This window comes from Plectropomus leopardus, chromosome 1 (assembly GCF_026936395.1).
Source record: "Plectropomus leopardus strain MGB_pleo_1.0 chromosome 1, ASM2693639v1, whole genome shotgun sequence".
Taxonomy (NCBI): domain Eukaryota; kingdom Metazoa; phylum Chordata; class Actinopteri; order Perciformes; family Serranidae; genus Plectropomus; species Plectropomus leopardus.
Window position 1 is genome coordinate 4,087,262 of NC_142176.1, and position 10,987 is coordinate 4,098,248.

Sequence of the window (10,987 nt, forward strand, 5' to 3'; positions counted from 1 at the left end):
GATTTCTGAAAACAGATAGTCCTCATAGGTCTAAGTAGCCTTATCTCTCCAAGCCTACTGTTAACCACAGATACATTCAGAGATGCTACAAAAGTGAATTCATGTTAAAAATACAGAAACCACAAAGGGCCAATAAGGTGATTATCTGAGCAGATATGAATATAGAAAGACTTTTTTATTTTTTTTATTTTTAAAGGTGAAAACAAACGTTTTAAATAGAAGCAGAATGCCGGGCTGTGTCTTCATGAAACTTAAGTTTACAAACAAAGATGGGAAACCATTTATAAATAAATAGATAATAAAATAAACTCACTTTAAATAAATGACATACATGTAATATACTCAATCCATCCTTCCCATCTTTTGAAGAACTGCAGTCTAATAATAAAATTAATCCTTTCCGTCTTAGATATGTCATTCATAATGTCAGTTCAATCATCCACTGTAGGTATTGCTGATTTTAGACACTTTTTAGGCATAATTTAAGTGTTTGACTTCTGAAGGTGAAGTTCTGGTTACACTTTGTTTCTCTTTGAAGTCTCTCTGTAGACAAATGTAGTATTGATCAATCCTATGATTAAATAATTATTCAGCATGTATCATATAAAGGTCGACAACATCACTGTATCATATTTTTTTAATATCATATACTAAAAATCTTATATTGATCCTGCCTGTCCATTGCATTATGTTAACATGAATTGGACATCAGAGGCTGTTAGTTACATCAGACTGTTGACTTTTAATTAAAAAAGCATCCTGTGATCACAGAGCTGTTCGTGCTTTCGCGTCAAAATCTTGTGAATCAATGACAACCATCAGAAACTTTCTGTTCATTGATTTAAGTGTGTCACATGTCTTTGTTCCTACAGATGCACAAACACATCCACCAATGTTTTTGTGTGTGTGTGTGTGTGTGTGTGTGTGTGTGTGTGTGTGTGTGTGTGTGTGTGTGTGTTTGTGTGTGTGTGGGTGTGTGTGAATGTTTCTCCTCTCTCCTGTCTTTCTTTTGCAGAGAGAAGACAGGCTGTCTGGTCTCACTGGCTGTAATTACAGGCCCTGTCACCTGGCTGTGCTAACCCACTATTAACACACACACACACACACACACACACACACACACACACACACACACACACACAGTTTGTTTGCATCCTAAATGATTTAAAGCTATATGTGGCTTTTTATGATGTAAACACTTGCAAAAATGACACCTCGCTCTGTTTGTGTGCTCTTACACTGAGGTGACAACATTACCAACACATGAAACTTTAATTAACCTAATGAGGAAACACTGAAGAGTCATTGCAGCTGCAAATACGTAAGTATGGATACAAAGGAATAAATCAAAGAGAGGGAAGATATAAAATAAGCAAGTGAAATTAAGAAAAGGAGGTGAGGTGTGATATTTGTTCAAGTCATGATAAGGCACGCAGACCGATCTACTTGAAGGCCTTCAGGCCTGGTACACACACAGAAATGGACCCAAATAGTTGTATAAGCAATGACAAAGGAAAGATGTTACCTACTTTCCCACAGCCACACAATCACTGATCCGTCTCTGCCTGAATGCTGTGTGAGTGTTGAATGCAGTGGATGTTTATCAGGACCTCTGCCAAAACTACAGACGAAGTAAACTTTTTACAAGATGACGCAGCAACATGTCATTATCTTGAGAAAACACAGTTTTGTTATCTTGAGAAAACACAGTTTTGTTATCTTGAGAAAACACGGTTTTGTTAGTTTGGGGAAGTTCAGTTTTGTTAATTTTGGGAAAACGAAGGAAAAATGACCGCTTAAGTAGCCAAAAACAACAAATGCTGATGAAATGCAGCAGCAGACGTTGTGTAAAAATGTAACTTAACTATAAAGTTGAAAATGTAAAAAATTCATAAAAGAAAAAATTCTGAGGACAGAATTTTTAAAATAAAAGAAGTAAATAAGTTGACTTCATGTGCTCCTGGGAAATACCATATTTTGTTGTTGTTTTACCAAACGCAAAAAAAAAAGACTTAGTCCTATTTTTGTCGCAGTAAAAATTCATGGACAAGGCGCATAGCGATAGTTTGACATTTCGATGATTTTTCAAAACTCTGCCATTAATGTTGGAATATTAACATTACCTAGCCAAATTAACGTTGTCAATGTTATTATACTCGCCTGGCGTTCTTTAAAGTTAAAAGTTTGCTTGCTTGCTATAGATTCATATACAAAAATGTACAACCTGAGTAATGACTAATAGCAACAAAATATATAATTTTTTTACTGCCAACACTGTTTTCATGCTTTCCACCATTTCTGTAACCTAACACAAACATCACAACTTGGCAACACTGGTATCATCGAAATGTCCCAATTTCCCACTTAAAGGCAGCAGTAGTTTTTTAGTTTTTAACCCCACACGTAGCTGGGGACCTCCGACCTCTAGGGGCCTCCAAAACCCCACAAAGTTTCCTTTTTTTTTTTTTTCTTTTAAATCAAATCAAAATTAAATAATTAAATGTGTGTGTGTTGAAAAGGAGACTTTTGTCAATAGAGTGAATTTATTTGCAATTTTAAAAGAAAGGAAGGTGATTGGTTCGCTGTCTGTATGACGGTGATGACGTCGAGTCAGGTGACCGTGGGAGTTTGGAGACCGGAAACGGTACGAAAGTTTGAAGATAGGAAAGACGTTAAAGAACAAACACCGATCAAAACTCCGGCGCAGCAAAGCGAAAGACCAAAAAGAAAAGGACAGCGGCCACATGGGACCTCGGAAAAAACACACCGACTATCTCGACTTATTTTCGAAAGAGGTCTCTCTCACAAAGAGCCTCGCGAGCAGGATGCTAATTTTGCTAGCGATGATGCTAACTCTGCTAGCTAACGGTAGGACAGTAACCATAGTAACCATCACCAGCAGCCACTAACAGCCACCAGTTAAACTGTCCCACCTCCACTGGAACCAGACGGGCAGCATGAACCGGACCTGAACATCAGCATGACACCGAGACAGAGAACCACAGCTGGACTACAGCCACCTGTTCAGCCGCCCCTCCCCCGGAGCCCGAGTCCGACACCGGCCGCCCGACAGCGACACTCTGGCGGATGGAAGAGACGCGGACGCCCGGCAGGTAAGGTAGCAGTTTAACAGCTCCACACTTTATCTGTTACTTTTCACCTGTCTGTTTCAATCATACTTTTTAGTCAGCTTTTCATACCAGGTGCCCGAAGTGACTGAGAAGACTGTTAAATATTGCGAGGAGTTGTTATTGTCATTAAATAAAATTAAAACCTTAATTTAATTAACTAAATATCCTCTGACAGGCTCATAACAGCATAAGGCTACTGTTAATATATCAAAGACTATTTAATGAGAGCACACCACTCACATAAGTACTAATGAACGATCCTCCGTCAGAATCAACAGGACAAGTTTGGAAAAAGCAGCTGTTTTACTGCTTTAAAGCATCTGTTTGATACTCTGTTCAGCCCAGAGGGACTGTTTCATTCTTCATTTTTTGGATAATTTTAGCTGTGTTCATGCATATGGCATACTTTTTGTATTTTTTGTGTAATCTTGTAAGTTCCAGCTCAGCTCCTACAATCAGTCTAAAATTCACTTTGTAAACAAAACTGTTACATTCATTCATACTGTTGTACAAAATAAATGCACCAATTGAAACCCATTCAAACTGCAAATTTTGATCCCAACATGCTTTGTATTATTTTTTTGCTGTCAGTCTGGGCTTTTGCCCTGGAATTTGTCATTTTTGCTATTTTCCATTTGATGAAGTCTTTGTTAAAATTAAAATTTTTCTTCTTTTTCTTTTTTACCATATTTGACGTATGCAGAAAATACATGCTATTTCCAATAGATGCACTGTCACAATCAATGTTGCTGCTAATAATTGACATATCCTAGGCCTTGGTAATAATAATGATAAAAAATCTACTTTGCATGAAGTATATTGAAAATAGTTCTTTTTTTTCATTGATAAACACATTGGCATTATGAAAAAAGCCTGGTATTTAAAGGTTTAAAATTCTGAAGATTACTGAATATTTGATATTTATGATTAGAACTGATGTTGGTTAAAAAGTTAACCAAATAAAAGAAGAAAGGGATATTAATATATTCTATTTTTTCTATATTATCTTTTGGGGTTTTTTTTTTATCTCCTGCAGTGGTCAGTTAGAAAAAAACAATGAAAAAACTTTACAAAAATATTTTACATAAAAAATATTTACAAACTAAAGGATTCATTTTATGATATGAAATGAAGTTGCAATTTCATAAGAAAAACAACAAAGAAATCTTCTATTTTTAAGACAGTTTTGGCATTTAAATATATATTGATAACCTTTTAAGTGAGAATTGAGCATTTTATTTTCATAATCTTACGTGACTCAACCATGAACAGTAGTTTAAACAACATGCAAACTGTACAGGTTTAGCATACAACCTCCAGCAACAATAGAAATTGTTGCGTTCCCAACAATTTCATGGCGAGGCCTGGATCATTTCTGTGATGCCTTGCAAACTAAAGATCATGCATACTCCCTGAACAAAAAATCTGAAATTGAAATTCACATTTCTCGTTTGAAATGTCATCAAAATGCATTTTAATAACCCAAACTATCTTAAAATAGTGCATTTTTCACTAACAATAAAATGAATGGCCACTTTTTTTGTTTGTTTGCTTTTACAGAAAGACTCATGGCAGTCACATGATGTGGACGCAGGCCGATAGATAAGAATAAATCAAAATAAATGGAAGCATCTTGCAAATTTTGAAATATGATATTGAAAAACGATTTTTTTTTTTTTTTGCACTGTGGACCATACTACACCATATTTGGATGTGAGACTGGGATACTGATGGACCTACTCACTGGCCACTGGTGGAGGACTGAGGTCACATTGGACAACTTAGTCTGAATGTTTGTGTGAGGCGAGAGGTTGATGGAAAGGAGCATGAAGCACAATCAGCGTTGCCAGAAAGCATAAAAATAAGTATTGAAACACGTAGATAGCAAGGCCTGGGAGGCTATTAGATGCTTTTAGGGTTCCTTCTTGCTTCCCAGGCTGCAGTTGCTCAACCATCTGTTCACTGTGGATTGGATATGATACGAGTCCCAGCTCTGCCTCTGTGTTTACTCTGCTAGAGAGCATTTAATGGCAGCCGTAACGTCACTCTGTTATGCCTGCTAATGTTCCTGTTAGTGTGTACGTGTGCACGCGCGTTTGATGCTCTCCATTAAAGCCGCATGCATCTCAGCTCTTAAAGTCTGCAAGAGACTTTATGATTAGAGGTTCATGTTTGTATGAATTCTACATTATGATACTAATTACCTCGTTCACTGGCTCTCCCAGAGCTGTGGGCTTCGGAGCGAGATCTGTGCTGCTAAAAAGAAAATGCCCACGTTAACAAGCTTTCGGTCTCATATCCAACATTAACATTTTATGTAAAACAAGTTTACAAAGTCTGTCAGTGGGGGAGATATTTCTACTGAATTACAACATTGTTTCAGAACCTATTAGAAAACATATGAAAAAGAGAGAATAATGCAAATCAGTGCTGTAAGAAAGCTCAGATATAAAGACCAAATTCACAGCCGAAATAATGACAAACAGCAGGTCAAATTTTCCAACTGAGCAAAATGAGACGGTGGGCTAACAAATAGTTAAAGGCAATCACGTTATAGAAGTTTCCCATCCAGGCAGCAGTCTGTGGTTTCAAAATAACTGCAGTCAGAGGGTCCGGATCAACTGCCATGTTGTAAGCTTTGCTCAAGGATTTAGAAATTAAAACCCAAAAGGAATTAAAGATTATTTTTTGGGCTTTTTGCCTGTATTTGAGAGGGAGATTTAGGTGTGAAAGGTGGAGAGAGAGAGAGAGAGAGAGAGAGAGAGAGAGAGAGAGAGGGATGATGACATGCAGCAAAGGGCCAAGGAATTGAACCTGCGGCAACTGCAGCAAGGACAAAACCTCTGTGCGTGGGGCGCCTGCTCTACCCAGTCAAGTCAATTTTATTTCTAAAGCCCATTATCACAAATCACAATTAGCCTCAGAGGGCATTGCAGGGTACGACATCTAGCTGTCCTTAGACCCTCACACTGACTAAGAAAACTACCCCCCAAAACAAACCCTATAACGGGGGACAAAATTAAAAAGACAAAAACCGAGCTACTGGGTGCCCCACCCCTCTAAACTTTGAACAGCACCTCAGTCACTTCATCCTGGCACCTGGTCTGTGAACAACATGGGAATTAACCAGAATAGTGTAACATTACATAATGTACACCACAGGGTGTAACAAAAAACATGCTTTTGGTTGCATGAAGAGAAACTAGGATCAGATGTTTCAATATCGGGTTTGGCCATCATACTTGAGTCTGTCCTTTATGAATCCTCTGACTTTACAAAAGCCACTAAATCTTAGTGTAGTGATTGTTATTCAAACATCTCATATTTTACTCAGAGCTTTCTCTGTTGTAGGATCTAAATATTTAAACACACGTTCGGTGATATTGTTTGTGGCCAGGAGGAGCGCAAAATGCCGGAGAACAGAGCGGCAGCATCTTTGCACCCTGTGTGTGACTCAGACGCTCTCATATAACAGACTGACAAATGCTGATCATTTCTTAAAAGACAGTCGCCATCTTTCTGTTTGTTGTGTTTTCTTCCTGTGAAGCTCCAAATTGCCTCATCTGACAGTTGAACGGAAACACTGCTTTTATAATCAAAGTAATAAAAGACTTCTACAGTTCACCTCATCTTCTCTCTCTCTATGTGTGTGTGTGTGTGTGTGTGTGTGTGTGTGTGTGTGTGTGTGTGTGTGGTTTGTCTCAGGGCTCAGCAGAGGAGGAGAGAGAGAGAAAGGAAGAGGGGATGGAAGAGCAGAGACACCTGAGAGGTAAGAATTCGGTGATGTGCAGTGAAATGAGAAAGATTGGATTACTCTGCCTGAGTTTTTTGCTGTATAGTTCCAAACCTCAAGGCTTTATAACAGACCGTTAAAGCCTTCTGGGTTCACAAAGTTGCCAACCGAGGCCTATTTCCTTTCTCTTCCTGTGTTTTTTTTCTACTCTCTCTTCGGGGGATGTCTTAGAGGAATGACTTTATGATGAAACCTACGAGGATAAACCATGCATTACAGGAGGCAGTTATCCTGAGATAATGACACAGAGGTCTGTAATCATGAGACAACGATTTATCTCAAGAAGACATTATACGGTAATTGTCTCAGCGAAACAGCCTTAAACAAGACTCTGAGTCTGCAGCCATGCAAGCAGCATATACTTTACTTAGAGCTATTATAAATTGTTTGAGCAAATCTCAGCATTGTGATATGACAACCCTCGGTACTAGGGCTGGGCGTTATGGGTTTAGAAGAATATCACGATATTTTTAGGCTGTATTGCGATACCCAATGTTTATATTGATATTTTGAAATCTCTAAACTGTAAACTACAAAAATTATTAAACAAACTAAAGTTACAAATAAAGTAGCTACTGCCTTGAATAAAGTTACATAAACTACTGTAATAATACAGTTTAATACGTATTAAGTTAAATAAAGTGACCCATCTCAGGACGGAAGTGTTGATGTTTACTGTAGACTTGAAGCTTCCGGTCAACAGTTGGTTAGCCAAAAGTTAAACTTTAACCGTGGTATGAGATTTCATCCACTACGAGATGGGAACAAACAAACAGCTCTCCAGTTCATATATTGCAAAGATTTCCAAGTTACACTGGAGCTCTCTGGTCACAAAATGGGACTAAATAGTCACAACCGGAGCTCTGCAAAAGCCCTGCTTTGTGTGTGTGTCTGTGAGAGGCAGAGAGCTGTAGGAGAGAGAGGGACAGTGTGAAATTTGTGATGACTATCTCACTGTGTGACTGCTGTTTCGGCCTACATATACTAACCAACCAATAGAAATGCAGCTTGAAATGATGCACTGATCAGCACAACACGACCAGTGCATGCTAAATGCTAGCAAATGCTCATACTTATTCAAATTCGTACAGTCACGACCGCATCCACATCGTCCTCCTCCTCCTCCTCCTCGTCTTCTTCAAACTTCTTCTGACACACATACATTTCACTATAAGGAGGGCTTGATCTGTTTGTTTACATTTTGCTCTTACCGCTACAGCAGCGTAGATGGATGACGCACGCCGACAACCCTTTGTTTGTGCGTATTAATGTCGATGGACGTAGGTCGTAGGTCGTAGCCTGCGATTCAGTAGGTGATCAAACTTGATGTCAGACACAAGTTTAAGATCCATGTTGCTAAGCTGCACTAAACTTAGAAGTTTGCAAAAATCTCACAGTCTGCAGGAGACTTTAGTCCAGCTTTGAGAAATTTGATTTAGTGCATGTATTTTAAAAGTCCAGTTTTAGTTGAACTAACACAATAGTTCGACTTTTCTTTCAGTACATTTACTTTTCTGTAAATGTACTGAAACATAACATCCTAAAGTTTAGCAGGTTTAATGTTCACCACTTTATCAGCAAGCAGTCTCCGGCTGTAGCTGCAATCTCCTGTGTTATTCTCCAAGTAAAAACACAAACTTTCCTCACTCCCTCCGGCATCAGCCACACAAGATGAAGTGTCCCCGTGTGTAATGAAGGCTCACAACCTGGACAGCTGCTGCCACAGCTGTGACGCAAACACCGCCATATTAAAAAAAAACTCTCCTCAGCTTTATTCAACTTTACCAACTAAAAGTGTTTTATCTGTTTAAAGTTTGTAACTTTCATTCAGTCTTATTCATTAGCAAAAAAGAATGATAGAAACAACATTTTATTTAGTGTTAAACTGGATTAATTTACTTTGTCTCAGTCACAGAGCCCAATAAATATTTCCCACTTGCAAGTATTTTTCAGTGTAATACTCTCAACATTTAATCTACAGTGTCTCTTGATGATCTTTAAAAAGTCATTGAATTTACTAACCTAAAAATAAATCAGTTAAACTTTTGTCAATATGGACAATCTACTCACAATGTTGGATTAGTAAGGTTCTCACAATTCAATCATTTTAATTTTACTGATACCGTGAGCACCAAAGAAGACAGTATTATCAGTATATTAAACAGAAAAGGCACAAAAAGAGATTAGTAGATGCAGAAGACTATTTTTTTTAAGCAAGGGAAAAAAGTCCAGTGAACTATATACATAATTATGCATTTAGAATATTTTACAGAATTAATATAATTTTAAAGCATTTTAACGCCATTTCCTGCTATGTATTTTTTTTGTTTTACTTTGTTGTTTTTTCTTTTTATTGTTTTGGCAATGTTCAGTTAATTTTCTTATCGCAGATTTCTTGCTAACCTCTGGGTCATTTCATCTTTTGTTGCTCATTACATTCTTCCTCAAAATGTTATATAAATCATTTGATTGTATTTCCATCTGCTGTTAATTGAAATTTTACGATAAGTCCTATTAAGACTGGACTTACATATTTCTTTATATATCAAGCCACACATAATAAAGTGCTGGACTGCACTATAATATGCCACACATATTACATTTCCTAATGAGCAGAAAAGGGCAGTTTTGTTTGGATGTGAGCGCAGTGACGGAAGGCTGCAGGTCAACAAGCTGTTCCATCAGCTGGATAGAAATGAAAGTCACAGCTGGAGCACAAAGGAAACCTGATGTTTACTGTCATCACGGATAGACGGGGGCAGCCGCAGCACTCAGAGGGGAGCCAGGTCGGAGCAACAGAGAGATTTTGAACAGGGGGCTGCAGAGGAAATTTCCATTAGATCAGCTGGCTTTTAAGTGTTATCACAGCAGAGAGCGACTCTGCAGATAAAAGGTCCTGCTCCTGTACGACATGATTCTGATCATTTTCCTCAGGGGAAGATCACATTTAAGAGCCAAACTCAAGTAAATACATCACTCAGCATTTTAAGAAATATTACATTACTCTATATAAAATGTTCTCTATCCTGTTAACCCTGTAAAACCTCAGCATATCGGCTTGATTTCTTTTTAAAATGTTGGAGAGTGATGAGCATCATGACAAGAAATTGCCCTCCCAAAAAATAGTAAAAAGTTGCTGGAAAATGAGAAAAAAAATTGACACCATTTCATACAAATGATCTTCCTCGGTCTATTGTCTATCACTATAAAAAAAAGAAGACTACAGAAACAGTAAAGCTAATCCACCCTGGTAGTGTGCTGAATCTTGGTTTGTTTACCATTGAATTACAGCTCTACCTCTTCTTTTTCTTTTCCGTTTCCACCTCCCACCACTCGGCTTTACTGCTGTAGCCCAGTATGGAAATGCATTTCTGCTTGAGAAAATCGATTTGGGGATACTCCAGCCCAGAGAAAGTCATTTCTACCATTTATCATCTACGCAGCTGAGCATGAGAGGGCAGTAACGGAAACAAATCAGACAATAAAGGCGGAGTATAGGTTTTAGATTACTGCGAATCAAAAAGTGAGAGCACATTTTTGATTGGTCACCGTTCTATTATTGCGGAAATTGAAATAAAATACGCTTTTCTAAGTGTTCCCAGGACAAAGTAAAATTACACTGCTTGGAGCTGCTACTTTATCTCTTCTCTCCATCCTACGCATAGTTTCTCATGCGCTGCCCACCTCCTCACCCTTCAGCCTCCTGGTGAGCGGATTAGGAATCTGGACCTCGGCTTTTCATTTCCCTCCTCTGCAGGAGCTTTGAGGAACTGTATTTCCTTAGTAGAGAACAATCAACATATTAAATTAAATTAAAATAAATAATTAAATTAAATTATTAAATTAATGAACAGGATTAAGAAAGACAGAAAAACTACATTTAAAGATGAGAAAAATCAAAACTATCCAATTAGATGTTAAAATGTGAAAGCATAATTAATAGAATGAGAAATATGTGACAGTATGGACTGAGAGATGCTAGTTCCAGGATTCCCATTATCATTGAAGATTTGGAAAAGTCGTGGAATTTCACAACCACATTTCCCAGACCTAGGAAAGTCAT